Below are 22,283 nucleotides of genomic sequence, written 5' to 3' on the forward strand. Positions count from 1 at the left end.
CTCGCGAATTATTTGTGCTGACGATGTGAGAGATATATGTCTTTGTGAAAACCGCAGACTCTTCCAACAGATGGCGCTGAAATCGCTTTGTTCAGAGCACCTACTTATAAAAAAGGCAATTGAATAAAAAATATATATATATATATAATTAGGTGAGTCATACTCCACCATGGAATATCTACGATCGAATATTGAGTGCGTTTCAGTTTGAAATCGAGTTATGTTTTTTCCTGAATTGCATTGTAGTTCCTTAAGTCAGACTATGGTTAAAGGAAGGAAGGAAGGAAGAAGGAAATATAGAATTTAGCTCAAAGGCCAAGCGCTTGGACTGATGAGGTCATTCAGAGCGGAGGAGGTTTGAAAGGTGTGACAGGAGGCAAACGTCGGAGTTGCTCTATGAAACTATCGATAGGAGAGGATGGATAGTAAGATGGAAGAAAAGAAAAAAAAATATGAGCAGCGCTACAGTAAAAAAAATGAAAGAACTTGCAGCTCGGCCCGCAAGGAACAGACGGCACTACTTCCCGTAGGGGGTTATGATATAACTGAATTCTTTCCGTAAATACATTTTTCGCTCCTGATATTACCACTTAACACTTGTAGTTGTTGACGGCGCGACATCTGTTCCTTTCCCTATCTCAGTAATGTCCAAAGGCATTGCTGTTCTCACATGTACCACCCGTCAGCCCACAGTTCTTCTTTCCCTCTACCGCCATGCTTTTGAATTCTCTTCTAGGTTTAGTGTTTCCCAAGGGAACACGGGTTTTTTTTAGTTTAGGAGAGTGAATTAGGCTGCCATCCCCGTCGGCCTCTTGTTGCTGTGTGTATGTGTGTGTGATCAGTATAACATGAAGAAAAGATGAGAGAGAATTTCATTTGCATGAAGTTTCAGTGAATCTTTACAATACAGTGACAAAAATGACTTAATTTTGCCACCATTATGACGTTAATAACCGATAACATGAACTAATATCAATAAACAAATAAATTCAACCAAATAATTCTGATACCAGAATTAAATAAACCCAAAGCAAGGCGGGGAAGGCTAAAGAAGAAGCATCGTCCGCGCTCTCACATAAGGAATAAAGTCAAGTCCAGGAGAGAGAGAGAGAGAGAGAGAGAGAGAGAGAGAGAGAGAGAGAGAGAGAGAGAGGTGGGACACGGGCGCAAGCGAGAGAGATCGTGAAAGATGATGTACCTATTATCTAGAAGGGTTACGGATTGAATGTCCACACCCCGCTGGCTGGCTGTGTTTTCCGGAGCGAAAGGAACAGGGCTCTCTCTCTCTCTCTCTCTCTCTCTCTCTCTCTAGCCTGTTGTGTGTGTCGTGTTGACAATAACTGCGTAGCAGAAGAAGCCAAGTCTGGAGCGACGCCGATAGTTAAAAGGTCAAGAGCTTATCGGATCAGCTTATCAGTGTCCGGAGACGCGTCGCTTATCTGGTCGAGATGAGAGTAGTTAAGAAAGATAAAGGGACGACGTTTGTCAAGAAGAGGAAGAAGAAGAAGAAGAAGAAATAGAGGAAGAAGAGGTTGGGAAGTACAGGAACGGCTGGTATTCTAGAGGAAAAGACATGACGTTCGAAAAGGCATACGTTGGCTTAACCGAGGTCCTTCAAATATAACTATGCATTAGGCTAGACCAAAGATAAAGGGACGACGTTTGTTAAGAAGAATAAGGGGCTGGGAAGTACAGGGACGGCTGGTATTCTAGAGGAGAAGACATAATGATCGAAAAGGCATACATTAACTAGACTGAAGTCCTTCAAATATAATTTGAGTCACACCAAAGATAGAGGGGTGACGTTTGTCAAGAAGAAGTAGAAGAAAAGGTTGGGAATTACAGGAACAGCTGGTATTCTAGAGGAGGTACTTCAAATATACATTGGGCTAGACCAGATTATAAGCCTTTTCCGCCGTAGGTCACAGCATTTATTCGAAGTCAGAGACTCGAGACGACTCTTGCCAAGGGCCTTTGATGATATGTTCATGACTAAAAGCGCTCGTTTGCATGAGGCCGATTTACATTAATGAAAGTTGTCACACGGGAAGGGTTCCTCTGCTGAACGAATGCTAATGAGAGAGAGAGAGAGAGAGACTGACTGACGTCGTGTACTGGTTACAGCCGCCATTTCTGGGCAGTCTTGACTTCTCTGATGACGCATAGCATGTGTTATGTTGCATTTGAATACGCTGTATGCGATTGGGTGTGAATGCATAATGCACGGGGAAGTATATTTAGATGTCTCTGGTATTAGAAAAATGCTTTACAAGGAGAGAAAGTTTGTGGTGTCTAACATCGGCCTACTAAGGCATGCAAGCTTAAGTTGTGTAAAAAAAAAAAGTATGTGTCCGTTCACATACAGTAATGAGAAGGTTTATTAAAGATATATGTACCCAGTTACATGTAAAAACACATGATCTGCAGAGAGAGGCAATAAGTTCGATACAAAAAGAGGAAAAAATCGAAACATTTTATGAAGACAGTTGAACACTGTAGAGTAATCTCATAATTGTCTCACATTATGAGATCTTGCTTCAATAATGTTTGATGAGGTCGTGCTTTTAGGATGAGAAGGGTAGACAGTACCTATAGAAGAGTCGACAGTATCAACAGATGAGTTTACAACAACAAAAGAGGAGTAGAAATTACCAACAGAAGAGTTGACAATACCAATAGATGAGTTGACACTGACAGTACCAAGAAGGGTTGAATGTACCAGTAGAATAGTTGGCAATACAAACAGAAGATTTGACATTACTAGTAGCAGGGATTACATCATGAACAGAAAGGCTGATAGTACCATTAGCATGCGACGTTGCACCTAAGCTTGAAGCAAAGTCACACGAGTATTAACGAAATCTTTGGTAGGGGGGAAAACACTAGATTGCTTCGAAGACGTCTTTCCTGTAAGGTGCGAAATTACTACAATGTTTTGAAGAAATCTTTCCTGAAAGGTGGGAAAGCACTTGGATGCTTGAAGATGTCTTTCCTAAGTGGCGGGAAAACACTTTGATGCTTCGAAGACATCTTTTCTGAGGAGTGGGAAAGCCCGTCGATGTTTCAAAAACGTCTTTCCTGAAAGGGGGGAAAGCACTTCGATGCTTCGAAGACGTCTAAACATGATGGGTGGGAAAGCCATAGACAGAGGACAATCGATCTGAGATATCCGTTTCAACATTCTCTTCTTCTTTACCATCGTGGTTTGATTTGGGTAACCATCCCGTCTCGATCTCTTGAGGGAAAGGGACCAGAGATCAGGACGAGATCTTTCGTCCAGGAAGGCTCGTGTCTTGTCTTCCAACGAGGCTTAAAAAAGGCCTTCTTTCCAGTAATTTTTTTTTTTTTTTTTAGATTACCGGTTCGAACAATCATTAGCTCCGCCAACGAAGGCGCCTTTCATTCACGAGTCTTCGTTGCATCACCGTGGATGTGGAGGCTAATTCCTCTCTCTTCCCTTCCCTTCCCTTCCCTCCTCCCCCGTTCCTACCAATCCCCACTTATCGCCTTTATTTAGTTCATCTCATGATACCGAGACCATAAACGCAGCGAGAAGCTTTGCAAATGTAATGCGTCCTTGGCATAAACTCTCTCTCTCTCTCTCTCTCTCTCACGTACACACATTTGCACGCACACCGTCTGTCACCCCCAAGGGTAAGAGCGCTCGAGCTTACGATGATAATCTTGCACGTACGTTTCTATTTGCATAAGAATCTTTAATTGCTCTCCTCTCTCTCTCTCTCTCTCTCTCTCTCTCTCTCGTCTCTCTCTCTTCTCCCTCTCTCTCTGCTCTCATCCTCTCTCTCTATATATATATAGATATATATATTAATATATATATACTATACTATATATAGATATAATATAATAATATTTTATATACATATTCATAAATTCTTATGACGTCAACGAAAATTAGAATTGAAATGCAGTAGATAATCAAAATTAAATCAAACAGCGAAAAAGAGTTGAAATCGGGGGGGAAATTAAAAGGCAGTAGAAAGTGAAACAAAATGAAATAGAAAATAATCACAATCAAATTTGCGACCCACTTTTGGTGGCCAAATGTCAAAGAATCCTCCTGGGGTCAGTTCGTGATTGTGTGTTATTTCCCATATTCACTAATGCCTCCTTCTTACGCACGCGCGCGCGCGATATATATATATATATATATATATATATATATATATATATATATATATATATATCTATATATATATATATTATATATGGCTATATAGTATATAACTAGTATATATATATATATATATATATCTATATGTTATATACATATATATATATGTGTATATATACATGTGTATATATATATATATATATATATATCTATATATATATATATATATAGGTGGGTCCGATCACTCTCTCTCTCTCTCTCTCTCTCTCTCTCTTTATATATATATATATATATATATATATATATATATAAATTCCTTCCAATCACTCACAATTATCATAAGAATAATGAATAATATATCATGTAATTCCTGACTTCGCTTTCAAAAGCACTAACGTACCGCCCCCTACCCAATTCCCGTAAAAGTATTGCAAATCACAAAATATTGAAAACTCAAAATATTGCAAAACTGAAAGTATTGCAGATCTCAAAGTATTGCAAATCTCATCGGGGATGAAATTGGCGGACAGCGCGCATGCGTAATAACCTTTCACCTTAGCCTGCCGACCATCGTATGAATATTTAAGATCAAATCCTGCCCAACGGTGGAATTCCGAAAGATCATATATAGCGTTTGGAAGGCTGGAAGCGAGAGGATTCTGATATTCGAGACGTTTGTTTAGAAAAAAGAAAAATTACTTCTGGGTGACGTCAGTCGAATTTCAGTTAATTTTGAATGACCTCGCTGCCCGGCTTGTCGGAGGGTGCCAGTCGTCATTACAAAGCGAGGAAATTGTATATTATTATTATTATTATTATTATTATTATTATTATTATTATTATTATTATTATTATTATTATGGTGATGATAATGATATGATGATGATGATTATTATTATTATTATTACGGAGTATCGACTTACACTTATTAAGTAATTTAACTAGGACTAAGAATTTTAAAAAAATTTTGTACAACAATCTGGATTTTATTTCTCCATCGAGTGTCATGGGCACTGAAGCATTTTTGCCTAAAAATGAATATTTTTTAGGCAGTTTTGCCCCAGTAGTTGGGTGGTTAGTGACGTAGCTCACCAATAAGAGACCAACGTTCAATTTCACTGGCTAAATAGTCGTGGATACATTTCCTGATAACAACAACAACAACAATAATAATAATAATAATAATAATAATAATAATAATAATAATAATAATAATAATAATAATAATAATAATAATAATAATAATAAAAATGGTGATGAGATCTGACTTGAGTAAACTGAAAGGGATGGCAGAAAAAAGGCTAAGAAGCAAGAAAACAAGGGAGGAACTCAACGAGAAATACGAAGTACAAGAGAGGGGACTAAACAACACAATAGAAGATGTAAAACAGAGGCTTAAGGCCAAAGCACATAAGATCCAACGGTACATGAACAGGAATAAGGGATACCAACAGAACAAGCTATTTGGAACCAACCAGAAAAAGACTATACACCCAACTAGAGGGGAGACAACCACCCAGAAATTCCTGAAGCCGAACCAAGTAAGAGACTTTGGGAAAACATATGGAGCAATCCGGTATCACACAACAAACATGCAACATGGCTCCAGGAAGTCAAGGAAGAAGAAACAGGGAGAATAAAACAAAGATTCGCAGAGATCACGACAGACACAGTCAGACACCACTAAACAAAATGAAAAAAAAAAATAAAAACCAAACTGGAAAGCCCCAGGTCCCGATGAAGTCCATGGATACTGGCTCAAAAAAACTTCAAGGCCCTACACCCACGAATAGCAGAACAACTCCAGCATTGTATCTCAAATCACCATGCACCCAAATGGATGACCACAGGAAGAACATCCTTATTACAAAAAGACAAGAGTAAGGGAAATATAGCCAGTAACTACAGGCCTATCACCTGCCTACCAATAATGTGGAAGTTACTAACAGGTATCATCAGTGAAAGGCTATACAACTACCTAGAGGAGACAAACACCATCCCCCACCAACAGAAAGGCTGCAGAAGGAAGTGTAGGGGCACAAAAGACCAGCTCCTGATAGACAAAATGGTAATGAAGAACAGTAGGAGAAGGAAAACCAACCTAAGCATGGCATGGATAGACTACAAGAAAGCCTTCGACATGATACCACACACATGGCTAATAGAATGCCTGAAAATATATGGGGCAGAGGAAAACACCATCAGCTTCCTCAAAAATACAATGCGCAACTGGAATACAATACTTACAAGCTCTGGAATAAGACTAGCAGAGGTTAATATCAGGAGAGGGATCTTCCAGGGCGACTCACTGTCCCCACTACTCTTCGTAGTAGCCATGATTCCCATGACAAAAGTACTACAGAAGATGGATGCCGGGTACCAACTCAAGAAAAGAGGCAACAGAATCAACCATCTGATGTTCATGGACGACATCAAGCTGTATGGTAAGAGCATCAAGGAAATAGATACCCTAATCCAGACTGTAAGGATTGTATCTGGGGACATCAGGATGGAGTTTGGAATAGAAAAATGCGTCTTAGTCAACATACAAAAACGCAAAGTAACGAGAACTGAAGGGATAAAGCTACCAGATGGGAAGCAACATCAAACACATAGATGAGACAGGATACAAATACCTGGGAATAATGGAAGGAGGGGATATAAAACACCAAGAGATGAAGGACACGATCAGGAAAGAATATATGCAGAGACTCAAGGCGATACTCAAGTCAAAACTCAACGGCGAAATATGATAAAAGCCATAAACACATGGGCAGTGCCAGTAATCAGATACAGCGCAGGAATAGTGGAATGGACAAAGGCAGAACTCCGCAGCATAGATCAGAAAACCAGGAAACATATGACAATACACAAAGCACTACACCCAAGAGCAAATACGGACAGACTATACATAACACGAAAGGAAGGAGGGAGAGGACTACTAAGTATAGAGGACTGCGTCAACATCGAAAACAGAGCACTGGGGCAATATCTGAAAACCAGTGAAGACGAGTGGCTAAAGAGTGCATGGGAAGAAGGACTAATAAAAGTAGACGAAGACCCACAAATATACAGAGACAGGAGAATGACAGACAGAACAGAGGACTGGCACAACAAACCAATGCACGGACAATATTTTTTTTTTTTTTTACATGAGACAGACTAAAGAACTAGCCAGCGATGACACATGGCAATGGCTACAGAGGGGAGAGCTAAAGAAGGAAACTGAAGGAATGATAACAGCGGCACAAGATCAGGCCCTAAGAACCAGATATATTCAAAGAACGATAGACGGAAATAATATCTCTCCCATATGTAGGAAGTGCAATACGAAAAATGAGACCATAAACCACATAGCAAGCGAATGCCCGGCACTTGCACAGAACCAGTACAAAAAGAGGCATGATTCAGTGGCAAAAGCCCTCCACTGGAGCCTGTGCAAGAAACATCAGCTACCTTGCAGTAATAAGTGGTACGAGCACCAACCTGAGGGAGCGATAGAAAACGATCAGGCAAAGATCCTCTGGACTATGGTATCAGAACGGATAGGGTGATACGTGCAAATAGACCAGACGTGACGTTGATTGACAAAGTCAAGAAGAAAGTATCACTCATTGATGTCGCAATACCATGGGACACCAGAGTTGAAGAGAAAGAGAGGAAAAAATGGATAAGTATCAAGATCTGAAAATAGAAATAAGAAGGATATGGGATATGCCAGTGGAAATCGTACCCATAATCATAGGAGCACTAGGCACGATCCCAAGATCCCTGAAAAGGAATCTAGAAAAATAGAGGCTGAAGTAGCTCCAGGACTCATGCAGAAGAGTGTGATCCTAGAAACGGCACACAGTAAGAAAAGTGATGGACTCCTAAGGAGGCAGGGATGCAACCCGGAACCCCACACTATAAATACCACCCAGTCGAATTGGAGGACTGATGGAGCAAAAAAAAAAAAAAAAAAAAAAAAAAAAAAAAATAATATATATATATATATATAATATATATAATATATATATATATATATATATATCTATATATATATATAATAATAATAATAAGCCCGTATTCATATGGGACAAACTCAGAATGGCCACTGACTTGAAACTCAAGCTTCCAAATAATAATAATAATAATAATAATAAATAATAATAATAATAATAATAAATATAATAATAATAATAATAACAATAATGTTCTTTAAGGTCCACAATAATATACTAATGGTATCGCTACCATTAGTATATTATTATGGACTTTAATGAACATTACTTGTGTCCTCGTAATTGAGATTTCTGCCCAATAATAATACTAGTTATAATAATAATAATAATGGTGCTCCTGTTGACATGAGCAGCGGATAACCTAGTACTTGGTGGTTGTTCAAGTGTGGTGGGTCGCAGCAAGGGCACAGAAGCGGCCCACGAAGCTAGCATTTTCACCTCGAAAGGCATCCGGACACCCAGAAGGTTAATAAGGAGAGACTCCTAAATTCAACCTATTGACGGAACCGAAGGACGCCATTTTAGAGATCAATCATATGACCGAGTCAAGCACTATCCTTGAGACGGGTCTAAGCCCACGTGGGGGGACTACATGCCCTGAATAACAAGTGGTGGTTCTTTTATGCAGATCACATTCCCACATGTGAGGCCTGTATGCTTAGAGCAGGCGTGTATGAGGTATGTACACGTGTATATACTATATAAAGACATGTTTGAATATGTGAGTCATATATTATATATATATATATATATATATAATTATTATATATATATATACGCACACACACACACATATATATATACATATTATATATATATACATATATATATATATATATATATATATATATATATATATATATAATATACACGAGTATGCTTTGCGTGAGTGCGATATATATATTAGATATATATATATATATATATATATATATATATATATACATGCATACATACATACATTATACGTAAGTTATATTTGCAAATTTATGTCATAATTCAAGAAAATGTGGTTTTATTGAGCAGATTTTGGCAGTAAAGTCATGAAAAGGAAAACGACAGAATTTTAACAAAACCAACCTTGGTCTAGATTCAATATCCTGTCCCAGCTTACGAGGTAAGGGTACTTCCTATTAAAAAACTTTCTCCTGGAAGTGAGCAGTCGAGAGAGAGAGAGAGAGAGAGGGAGAGAGAGAGAGAGAGAGAGGCTATGGTTGGTGATGATGAATGAGTATTATCAGGTAAAAAGGTATGTTGATAAATTCATTTCTTATACTTCAAGTCACAGTGGATACAAAAACTTTATTGTACGAAAGAAAAAAAAAGTAGTTTGGTAGGGGGAGGAGAGTGGAGTTGACCCCCATGTAACTTCTGTAACTGAAATTATGCTTTATATTCCGATTTATTTATTTTCATGTTTGTTAGCGGTTTTGCGGGAACTTGCGGATATCTTTTAACGAAATTCATATCCGAAATGAGCATCGTGACCAGCAACAATTTATTAAATTTTGGGAGGGGTACGAATGGAACTTTTAGGGAGAAAAAGGTCTTCTCTGGCGGAGGTTTGTGGTCTCCGAACACCCTCGTTTTGGTCTGTGTAATATTCGGTCTAGACACGGTCTAGGTATACCCAGACCGTGGGTCTAGACTCACTCTAAATCGTGGTATAGGCGAACAATCGACGCTGAATACTTGACTTTATTTCTGCTAAACACTTTGACTTATTTGCGGCTCTAGAGTATAGATATAAATCAGTCAGTTTCTGGGTACATATTTCACAGCGACAAAAATTTTCTTTTAGAAAAAACAAAAGATGTTTATTCTTCTCTTATATTACCGAATTGCTTTTCCTTCATCTTTCAGTAATCCCTCACCAATTGACAATGTTCGTATCTGTATTTTTTCCCTTACTGCATGATTTCTAAGCAAGAACCGTCTTATTCTGAACAGCTGGATTTACGTAACGGATGAGACTTCTCTCTCTCTCGAATCTTTCTCTCATCTCTCTCTCTCTCTCTCTCTTCTCTCTCTCTCTCTCATTTATTCTGTCTTTTCTAAGTTTCTTTCAACGGAAAATCCATACAAAACCGTCAAGTGAGAGTAGCGTTCACGGCTCAGTTAGACTCAGACATCATGACTCACGTAGACTCAGACATCACGGCTTAGTTAAATTCGGGCATCACGGCTCACTTAGACTCAACATCACGGGTCAGTTAAGCCTAGATATCACGGGTCAGCATAAAAAAAATAGACTTAGACATCAGAGGTCAGCTAGACTCAGACCTCAGACATCACGGGAGGCAGCTGTAGACTTAAGAATCATAAATAATACCGTTTTGATACCATATTGCATTATTGTTTGAGGAGATCTTATTTAATCATTGTTATGATATCGTATTTAATCGTTAGTTTAGATCTTATTTCATCATATTTTCAAATCACAGAGTTCCTATTTAAATCTGGTGTGAGATCAGTATTCAATCATATTTCGAGATCACATTTAATCATTGTTTGAGGAGATCCCATTTCATGAAATTTTCGTATCACGTTTTGAGACCCTGGTTAAATCTATTTTGAAATCATTATTAATTCATACTTTGACATCATTTAACGATGTTTTGAGATCAGATTTGACAGCGATAGATTTAATTTATTTAGTTTATTTAATTTATTTAATTTATTTATTCCTCGCCTATCCGTTTATTGACTAATAATTCGCATCCATTCTCAAACCTCTGTTTATGCTTTTATTAATTTATTAAAACGTTTTTTTTAATATTTATTTTAGAACAAAACTAGAAAAATCTAATTTCAGTTTGTGAAGTAACCGTCACATATGAATAATGCATTTACGTTGTATGGCGTGGAAAGTGCCTGTGAGTTACGCTTGCTTTCAGTCATTAGATTGAGATCTGGCGGGAAATATTAACATTTGCTATGTTTTTTTAAATGTGATTTTTCACACACACACACACACACACACACACACACACACACACACATATATATATAGTATATATATAATTATATATTATAGTATATATTATATATATTATATCTATATATATATATATATATATATATATATTATATTATATATATATTATGATTGATCGGGAATCAAAGGGTACAAATTATCATGAAGGAGAGAGAGAGAGAGAGAGAGAGAGAGAGAGAGAGAGAGAGAGAGATTTTTAACCTCATATGTAATAACTAATTTCTAGAAAACCCGCTGTCAGCATCGGTTACAAAACATAATATTATAATCTTTTCCCATCCAGAAATAATCTGTTTGGAGTTCACAGACTTTGAAAAATTGCTTTCTCTCTCTCTCTCTCTCTCCTCTCTTCTCTCTCTCTCTCTCTCTCTCTCTCTGGTCTAGGAAGATCTCAGATTTTATGATTTTCTCCCTAGATGGCTCTGCTGGACAGCAGGGCCACATAGCCTGGTTTATCTCAGAAACATCCTTTCAGCAGTCCCAGGAGAGAGAGAGAGAGAGAGAGAGAGAGAGAGAGAGAGAGAGAGAGAGAGAGAGAGTCTTTCGAATAATCCTCATTTAAGTATTACCATAGGCCTGTACGTATTCATTTTCATTCTTTAGGCGCTGTATACAAGCTCTTAAGGCTTTATTATATGCAGTTCACAAAAAAGTATTAGCCAGCAAAACCAGTTTTATTGTTGTCTTCAAGAGTAATTGTCTTGTTTTGACGGCGGCCCCCTTTTTTTAGAGCGTTTTGTTTTGTGGCTGCCCTTACTGAATAGCTATACATTATACACAGAGGGAGAATGGCTAGACACAAAACACACACACACACACACACACACACACACACACACACAGATTTTGCTTGTAATTCTGTTCTCTGTTTTACGCTTCGTCTTTAAGTAACACATTCCCTTTAGGAGGCGCCATTTCTGTCGCGTGGAATGGACTAATGGGTCTGACCCTTTCCTCTGACTGTCTCATTCTTCTTTCGTCTTACGTAAACCCGGTTAATGATCCCAACTTTTTCTTTTTAATTTTTTATTTCATAGGCCTAGAGAATGATCGTGGCTCTTGTGGGTTACACGGTTTCGGTAATCGTCAGTTCTATTTTGAAGGTAGAGTAATTTGTTTTTCCTTCTTTCGTTTCATATATATTATATATATATATATATTAATATATATATAGTATATTATCTATATATATAATATATATTATATATATTACATATATATATATATATATATATATATATATAAAGCCACAAGAACCACAATTATTCTCTATACCAATGAAATAACATAAAAGGCGGGACCATTAACCGGGTTTCGGAAGAGGAAAGAGCAACGAGACTATATATATATATATATATATATATATATTATATATATAATATATATATATATATATATATATAGTATTATATAGTTAAAGAGTGACGTTAAGGCCTGTCCACACTAGGAAACATTGTTTGGAAACAAAGTTTGCAAACTGTTTGCAAACAGTTTTTATCGTATATTTGTTTCCCATTCAGAATGGAAAACATTTAGAGTTTCATATACACATGTATAATGAATGTAAGTTTACATATATGTAATGTTATCTATATATATATATATATATATATATATATATATGTGTAAGTATGCATGTATAAATGTATATTTGTATCTATTTTCAATTCGCCAGAAGCAAGTCAGCATGACACGCTCCTTTTTCTAAAGACTTCCTTACCCATCTCCTTTTCTTTCTCTCATCCCTCCTCGAGTGCATTAAAATAGCCAAGTAGAATACAGAGGCTACTGCACCGACAAACATCCTGACAACTGACGTCTAGACAGGAAACATTATTTGCAAAAAGTTTGGAAACTGTTTGCAAATTTTGTTTGCAAACAATATTTCCTAGTGTGGAAAGGCCTTACCACTCACCGGGTGTTGAGGAGAAGGGTTGTTTCATTCAGTCTTTTAAGGAGTAAACGTAATACTGCGTGACGCCTTGCAGGCATCGTGCAGTATCGTTTACTGTCACTATCGTTCGAATGCACCTATCGTAACAAATCTTCGAAGAATATCGCATCCGCGAAGGAGAAATTGATACTTGTAAAATAGACTCGATTATCACTGGTGATTACATCATGAAATATCGCTAACTTTCGTTCCGTCGAGTTGAACGCAACAAGGCTGTGTTCAATCGCTCTGTTGTGTAACACAAGAGCGCGATATTAGCCGTTAATTTTCCTGATTATTACGTTAGTTACATTAAGATTTTTTTTTCACTGGTTTTGAGTTTCAGTGTTTCCTTTTCTTTCCCAAATGCGGTTAGTACTGTGGAGTGACGTGGGAAGTATAATCAAACTCGCACATTAATACCACAGCTATACCAACGGTATGATACGTCAATATACATCTGATATACATTGCATTCTGTGTAGCAGGATTCGTGTATTTATATGCTAAATGGGCAACGCATCATGAAAGGCCGAAACCATGCATAAAACCTCCGTATATTACAGAGCGTTTTGCAACAAAGCCCTCGTTTGCCGAATACCCACCGCAGGTAATGGGAAGTGTCGTTAGCTATTGTGAGGATTACTTCCGGTTAGTTCACAGCAGAGTTTTACCTTTGCCTTTATAGAATGACCTCCATTTACGCTCCCGCCTACACCCCCACCCCCACCCCCACCCATCCCCCTAAAAGAAAGCATAATGTTTTTGTGAATTTTAGTATGTAACAAATTTTACGCGAGAATAATATTTATGCAGGGTTTCTCGTCTGTTGAATACAGAAGTGAAAATTCATAACTGGTTTTCATTATTATTATTATAATTATTGAAATGATAATGATTATTATAGGAATACAATGAAATTCAGACGCAGATAACAAACAAATAGACGACAGAATAATAAGTAAATAAAGATATGCACAAAATAAACAGCGTTTGGGAAGTCAATCGGAGCAGTTCAGGGAAAGTGGCAAAGTGCTGCTGCATGTAATAAAGCATTACAAGTCTGATACTTGTATAGACAACCCTCTGGGAATTAATCGCCTGGATCTGTGTGACTGTGCGACTAAGTTAGAAGGGAAGCATATGCAAACATTTTGAATATGATTTAGAAGCAGGAGTTTCGCAATAAACTGAAAGAGTGTTAAGCTAGATAGGTAGAAGACTCTCTCTCTCTCTCTCTCTCTCTCTCTCTCTCACTTGATTGTAGACTTACGTTAGGGGACTTTCAACTAATCAAAAACTCTTTGAACTTTCACCATACATCTGGTATGAAAATAATATTTGTAAAAGTACCGGGTGAACATTAAGTATTGTTTGACTTATTTGTTTTTATATAAATTGCCATAGAAAAAAAAGTGTCGAGATGGAGACGTATCTGAATTCTTCTGCCCTTCATGTATTTAACACTAAGAAAATACGGCTGCTAATAGACATTATCATGTGATCAATATGATTAGCATTGAGAGGTATGAATCACTCTGGCTATTCCAAGGCCTGATTCTATTCTCTCTCTCTCTCTCTCTCTCTCTCTCTCTCTCTCTCTCTCTCTCTCTCTCTCTCTCTCTCTCTCTCTCTCTCTCTCTCACTGTATTCACCTTTATCATCTATTCATCGAAAGACATATTGTGATGATGAAACTGCATGCGACCCGTTTAAAAGATTTTTTTTTAAGTCTAAAGGCAGTTAGTTATCTTTGTAAGCTTTAATCTGGCAAGAGTTGGAATGGTTGTCAGCTGTGAGCTGCCTACCGTCGTTTGGGCTCATTGCTAAAAGTCCATATTCGCTCTCTCTCTCTCTCTCTCTCTCTCTCTCTCTCTCTCTCTCTCTCTCTCTCTCTCTCTTATTCTTATTTAAAAAATTAGGTGTAACAGCGCAGAGTCATCCCGAAACTGATTTTTCCTTCTTCTGCTGTTGTCTGTTTCAAAATGGTCGAGTTTTTGTGTGTGCTCTTGAAATCTTATATATATTGTTCTAGACTAGTCTACAGAATGGCGCATTCAATCATTACCTCTTGCACACACACACACACACACACACACACACGTGCGCGCGTCACGAAGAATGTAGTTTAATGATCAAGGTGGGAGATTCGTATAATTTGTTTTTAATGACTTTTCAAGCATAAGCTTATGTGCTCTTCACAGGGAAATTCTATTGTTACTATTACTCGGGCATTTAGTAATAAATGTGGTCCATCCTCCTCCCCTCCTCTTCTTAATCTTCTTATTATTTTTTTTTGGTCTATCACAGTCCTCCAATTCGACTGGGTGGTATTTATAGTGTGGGGTTCCGGGTTGCATCCTGGCTCCTTAGGAGTCCATCATTTTTCTTACTATGTGCGCCGTTTCTAGGATCACACTCTTCTGCATGAGTCCTGGAGCTACTTCAGCCTCTAGTTTTTTTAGATTCCTTTTCAGGGATCTTGGGATCGTGCCTACTGTTCCTATGATTATGGGTACAATTACCACTGGCATATCCCATATCCTTCTTATTTCTATTTTCAGGTCTTGATACTTATCCATTTTTTCCCTCTCTATCTCTTCAACTCTGGTGTCCCATGATGATACTTTCTTCTTGATTTTGTCAATCAACGTCACGTCTGGTCTATTTGCACGTATCACTCTATCTGTTCTGTTACCATAGTCCCAGAGGATCTTTGCCTGATCGTTTTCTATCGCTCCCTCAGGTTGGTGCTCGTACCACTTATTACTGCAAGGTAGCTGGTGTTTCTTGCACAGGCTCCAGTGGAGGGCTTTTGCCACTGAATCAAGCCTCTTTTTGTACTGGTTCTGTGCAAGTGCCGGACATTCGCTTGCTATGTGGTTTATGGTTTCATTTTTCGTATTGCACTTCCTACATATGGGAGAGATGTTATTTCCATCTATCGTTCTTTGAACATATCTGGTTCTTAGGGCTTGATCTTGTGCCGCTGTTATCATTCCTTCAGTTTCCTTCTTGAGTTCTCCCCTATGTAGCCATTGCCATAAGTCATTGCTGGCTAGTTCTTTAGTCTGTCTCATGTATTGCCCGTGCATTGGTTTGTTGTGCCAGTCCTCTATTATTATTATTATTATTATTATTATTATTATTATTATTATAAGTTTATATTCATTGGGCACATACCTTATAAATTTGTTCATTTGTGAGACTAGCGAAAAATCGAGGGAAAAGAGACTGTTGTAGGTAAACTTAAATTAATTTTATTGTTGAATTCCGATTGCTACAATTTCTTGAGACGCCAAAGTCCAAATTTCTGGTAACAGCAAGACACTACAACGTGCTACAGATGAAAGAAAATACTGAAATATGTTTTGCACTGTATAAGACTGCTGTATAACGTGTTTTGTTAATAATTATTGTTTCCGCCCCACAAAATTCTGGCAATGTTTCTATCAGTTTGTTTCTATGTCTAAGTGCACATTACTCATCACATATTGAAATCATCACAAAATAGGTCTAACTTAACTCATACCAGCCCATGATTTATAACAGTGTAGTCATTTCAGCTTACTTTATTACATTATCCTTTCTCAACATTTTCTTCGTTGTATTCCGACTATCTCAGCTTTGCATCTGTTTACATTCCATCTTAGTTGTCTGATTGGGATAATGCTGATACCTGGCGTTGCGATAACCGTGGTCATCAACTGACGCCAATCCAACCTCTCAATAAGATCAGGTGTCTGTAGAATGTTGACCTTGTATAGCTACCTAACGATCCTGAAGCGGTTCATGGAAATATCCCGGATTTGTGGCAGCACGGAAAAATAAACCATATAAATTATGGCCTCCCCTAAGGCCTTCATTCTTCTTCTTCCCCTTTATTCAGATTTGTAGATACATGTTCCCAAGGTCTCTCTCTGACTGTCAGGCGACTGAGTTCACATTGGTAGCCTTGGTTTGGTGCTTGTAGCTTTCGTTTGACTCGAGGAAATCCCTAATACAACCGAGACAAGTAAATTATGGGGGATTTATACCTCTGCAGTATGCTCATTTCATTTGTTTAATGAGAGAGAGAGAGAGAGAGAGAGAGAGAGAGAGAGAGAGAGAGAGAGAGAGAGGCAGGCGATTTTTTATTTCAACAATTCTATATACTGCTAGCAGCTACATTCTTCACTCAACAATATGTGGGAGTCGGGGGAACTTTCGTTTCCCGTGACTGCTGCAAAATTCATACTGATGAGCCTTGCCTGGCACAATCTAAATCGAGGTCAAATAGCTTTAATCACACCTTATTCCTTTGGTCTGGTTGAGAGAGAGAGAGAGAGAGAGAGAGAGAGAGAGAGAGAGAGAGAGAGAGAGAGAGAGAGATAGTGGGTGGGTGAAGGCGCACCGCAGTAATCCTTACAGTTTACAACAGTCTGGAAAGGTCTCAGTTGGTTGCGTTGCTTTCGGAGGTCCACACCAGACCTCTTGTGCCATTTCACACCTTACTAAACCTACTTATAGACGGTCCTAAGGCAGTACACCGTGCTGGTATATGCTTGATTAATCTAAAACAAACATATGCCAGTACTGGCCCTTATTCATAGACAGTCCGTCAGTATCGTAAGGGTGAGAAAGGCTGGTGTGGACCTTTGGACGTCATCTACCCAACCGAGACGAAGAGAGGAAATGGCAAAGAAGACATTAGTGTACTCCAGTTACTATAAGCTGAGGATTTAAGAGGAAGAAAAGGAAGGTGGTTTGCATATAATGATGATGAACTTGCAAGGATTATGCATTTTCAACGGGAAAAGTACATAAACAGTACACAAATTATTGTCAAGAGAAGTTTTCTTATTCAAAACACTAACGCAAGTAAAACAATTAAATCGGCATGTAAAGAAAAATTAATTCACAGGTTTCGGTTATGAACGATCATATATTTTGGTCTACAGCAATCATAATAAAAGCTTTTAAGATACGACACGAATCTCAAACTCTGCATAATGTATTAACTGGCTAACCCCTTCAACAAAGTAATCTTATCGTGCGGTTGACAGCAGGCCCAGAAAGACTGTTATTCCATCGTACTTTTTTCTTGATAAGATAATTCGTACAGTCAACTGGACTCATTATGAATACTTCACTCTCTTAGAGCGGCGCCTATAGAGCAACGTTGAAAGAGAACAGATTTTGCTTAGACCAAACAGTAAATAAAATAAGGGTGTCTGTATGAGCACTGCAACACCACTCTCACTCTTTCGTATCGATTGCCATCGCAGCGCATACGTAGTGTAGTAATCGCGCAATCTTTTTTGCTTATATTTCTCATGTGTTTGAATTTATGATTTAAAATGAATAAAAGAATACACAAAAGATCTTATGGTTGTATTTTGAGAAGCGGCGAGTGCTAAGCTGGCGATAAAATAAACGTGGGAAATAAAGAGAACATGGCAATAATGTTGGAACGGCGACTGTGTCGTCTGCTGCCGCTGCCACCGACGTCTCTCTCTCTTTCTCACACAGTCAATAACAAACCCTCCAAAGAGAAGGAGTACGAGAGCGAGGAAGAGAGAGAAAGAGAGAGAGGGAGAGAAAGAGAGAGAGAATGCAATGAGAATGTCTCTTATTTCATGACGTAGAGTCTCAGGCAGTGGACGCTCGCTTGTGTAGACCTGTGTAGTTTTGTCGTTGTAATATTTGTGTGTGTAGCCCATTGTGTTTTCATTTTTAGTTTCTATTTCATTTGGATGTTATGAAAGTGAACAGTATTATTATTATCATATTAACTTTAGCTTGTGTGTAGAACTAGTTTTTAACATTATTAGAATAACTCACACGCCTTTTAACTGTCTGTGAATGACACACCGTCCGTAGTTTTGATTTTTTCATTTGAATGTGATCAGTCTGTCGTCTTGCCCCATTCACCTGTCTGTGTGTAGTTTTTGACAAAATTTTAAACCCTGGAGCGAAACGAGTAGTGGAGTAGAGACAGACAGCACGGAGTTCGTTAAAAAAAAACTTTGGAATGGAGTGCTTTGCTCAAGGACAACTACCACAACTACTACTACTACCACTCTTCAAAAATGCCAAAGAATTCCCTTACCCTTGGAAGGTACCCCAGCCAACCTCCTGCATACCTACCCTGCTCAACGTGACCTGGAAGTGACAAGCTTGCGCTAGGATACCCAACGTGAAGACTGCACGATCTCTAGCTTGTCAGTTTTTTCTCCCCCTTCAGTCTTTTGCTAAACTTACGAGACTGAGACGTAACAAGTAGTATTACCTACGGCAGGCTCTGTCTGTGACAGGCTTGACAGACAGACAAAGCAGCGGTGCGACGATTGAAGTGTCTGTTTAATGCAGGTTGCCTGATAACCTGTTGCCCTGTCTGCATTGACCTGTAGTGTTTAAATGCCTGCGAGTTACTTTTAGTTACTAGTAGTATTAGCTGTTGATTTGACGATGAGATTTGATCTGAATTAGTAGGTATACCTAGCTAGTAGCCTATAGTAGCTAGTTGAGAATTCGTTTAAAGACACAAATTAGTTATTCCTAAAGTACTTTATTCTTCTTGCTTTCATTTTTATTTTCCTTGCAGTTTTGCTTAAATAATGTATTAAGGGATTAGCCTACTAGTAGTAGTACCGTAGTACATTTGACCTGGTTGAACCAAATAAAAAATTAATTTGTATAACCTATTTAGCCTATAGCCTGTACTTTTGTGTTTTGAGGTAGCTACTTTGCTAATTACTATAAGTGTAAGTGTAAAGGTATTGCTTTTTAGTTTCATGTATTTTACATTTCTTAGTACCTATACCATAGTCTGCTCGTTACTCAGTTTACTTAAATTCCTCTTTGTTACTGATCTGTTCAGTGTTTAGAATCCAGTGTTTCAGAGTACATATATAGCTAGCTACCTCGTATCTCATTATAGCCTTGATCTGTGGTTCGCAACCTTTTTATTATCATGCCCCCTCAAAGAGGTGGTTCTTCTCTCCATGCCCCCCCCTTGCATTTATAAGTAAAATTCCCTCCCAGATTTAAAGGAAAATAAAAAAAAGAGATAGAGAAGGGTGTTTTTATTCTTTTTGGCAATGAATTAATGAGATACTTGAAACTGCTTCTTCTTAGCTACTAGATCTTGAATGCATGGTTAAATGCTGGAGAGTGTACAGCATAAGTTCCCTTCAGCATTCAGCCTGTTTCTGTATTTGGCCTTGAGCAACGAGCGTGGAAAATGAAGCTTCATAAAGATACATGGAACATATTGAGGATCCAAATGTGTGTAACTAGTAGACTGTAGGAAACTAATGTTAGCTACCTATAAGGCAATACGTTTGCATTTCTTCATAAATTTCTGAATATTAATTCTCACTCTTGTTAAGAGGAAAACGAGTTATAATTAAAGAATGTTTAATTTTCCCTAGGGTTTGCGCTCCCATGGAAATTGCTGACACTCCTGTAGGGGGACACCCGCCAGGTTGAGAACCGCTGCCTTAGACTATAGAATATTTAGTTGAAGTATGATGGCTGTTCTTTAAAACTGCTCTTATTAAACTAGCGGCTTTAGTCTGCAGTTAGGCTTTTATAAAATCAACATAAAGAATCAATTAAAACTACTGCAATAAGATGATGAACGGTTAAACTGAAGATTACAGATGTACAGGATAATGCATTAAGCCTCAGATAAAATTACACGAACATCAATTTGAATACGATCTTTGATGTGGCTTAGATATATGACATTCTGTATTTCTTATGAATTGTTGTTAGGATTAGTGTAGTTTCCAATTACATTTGAATTTAGATATATTTTCACTTGCTATGGCCTTCACTTTTTCTATACCATATTTTTCCTAATACACTACATGCACATTATATATATGTTTTTATTATTAATATATGATGACGTATAAGGAGATAATATATATAGAATAGATATATTAGTATGGTTATATATATGATTATATATATACTATATATTATAATATATACTATATAATATAGATATAATGTTATGTATATATTATATGTATATAAGATGATATATATATAGATATAGTAATAGATATATTAGTGATATACATATATATATATATATATATAATATAGATATATATAATATATATATTATATATATTCTCTTACGTGTATAATTATAATATATATATGTAATATAATATCTATATATATATATATTATATATATATATATATATATCTATATATATATATATATATATATATATATATATATATATATATCTATATATATATACATATATATATATATATATATATATATATATATATATATATATATATATATGTATATATATATATATATCTATATATATATATATATATATATATATATATATATATATATATATATATATGTGTGTGTGTATATATATGTGTATATATGTGTATATATACTATATATATATATATATATATATATATATATATATACTATATATATCTATCTATATATATATCTATCTATATATATCTATCTATATATATATATATATATATATATACTATATATATATATAGTATAGATATTTCAGTTTTATTGTTTCGTTATTTTCATCTAAGTTTGAACTTTAATAAATAGTTCTACATTGTAACATATTTTGGGTGCTCTATTTCCATGGAAAGGTATGTGAGTGTTGCTATAAATATTGCCATGCTTTAACAAAATTCACTGTCTAATGGTTGTTGCTGTTGTTACCCTTGTAACTGCTGTGCCCACAATCCATGTGTTGTAAATAGTACAAGAGATTGCCTCCCTTTTGATCATATAATGACAAGTAGTAAGGACTTAGCACAGAAATAGATAGAATAAAAAATAAATTGTTATTGCAGTTAGTGTATTTTTTAACAGATCACCTCTACATAACCAGGGCTTGGAAGCACAGAATGTTGTCACAGTTATCAGAATGGAATCAATATTTGGAATAGTAAAGTCGACAAGACTGTAGATGTAGTAAAGCTGAGTTGATTTACAAGAGAAAAGCCAGGCCTGGATTCTGAGACTGATATCTGTAGTTAGCTACTAATCCAGTGGGATACATTTATGGAAATACTACATATATACTAAATACAGCACTGTCCAATAAGGCAACAAATTTAGATCATACTGAAGTGGTCTGTACTAGGTTACTTGCCCTAGATTCAGGAAAAGTCTGACTTTGTTTCACAGATGTCCATCATAGTT

At 36.9% G+C, this 22,283-nt stretch overlaps 1 protein-coding gene across 9 annotated transcripts in view; it reads left to right on the forward strand.

Moving 5' to 3' along the window:
* Window positions 1-22,283, forward strand: part of LOC135225426 (protein N-terminal glutamine amidohydrolase-like) — an 89,413-nt gene that overhangs the window by 3,245 nt on the left and 63,885 nt on the right. For 3 of the 9 annotated variants that reach the window (XR_010316957.1, XM_064264757.1, XM_064264788.1), the window contains exon 1: window positions 18,630-18,759. The exons of 3 other annotated variants lie outside the window; for them this stretch is intronic. The gene's annotated coding sequence lies outside the window, so the exon portion shown is untranslated. Of the gene's footprint in view, window positions 1-18,575; window positions 18,610-18,629; window positions 18,760-19,127; window positions 19,274-22,283 lie in introns of those variants that run through there. 3 more of the 9 variants (XM_064264769.1, XM_064264765.1, XM_064264783.1) reach the window with 3 other exon arrangements.

The sequence above is a fragment of the Macrobrachium nipponense genome, chromosome 20 (genome assembly GCF_015104395.2).
Source record: "Macrobrachium nipponense isolate FS-2020 chromosome 20, ASM1510439v2, whole genome shotgun sequence".
NCBI classification, from domain to species: domain Eukaryota; kingdom Metazoa; phylum Arthropoda; class Malacostraca; order Decapoda; family Palaemonidae; genus Macrobrachium; species Macrobrachium nipponense.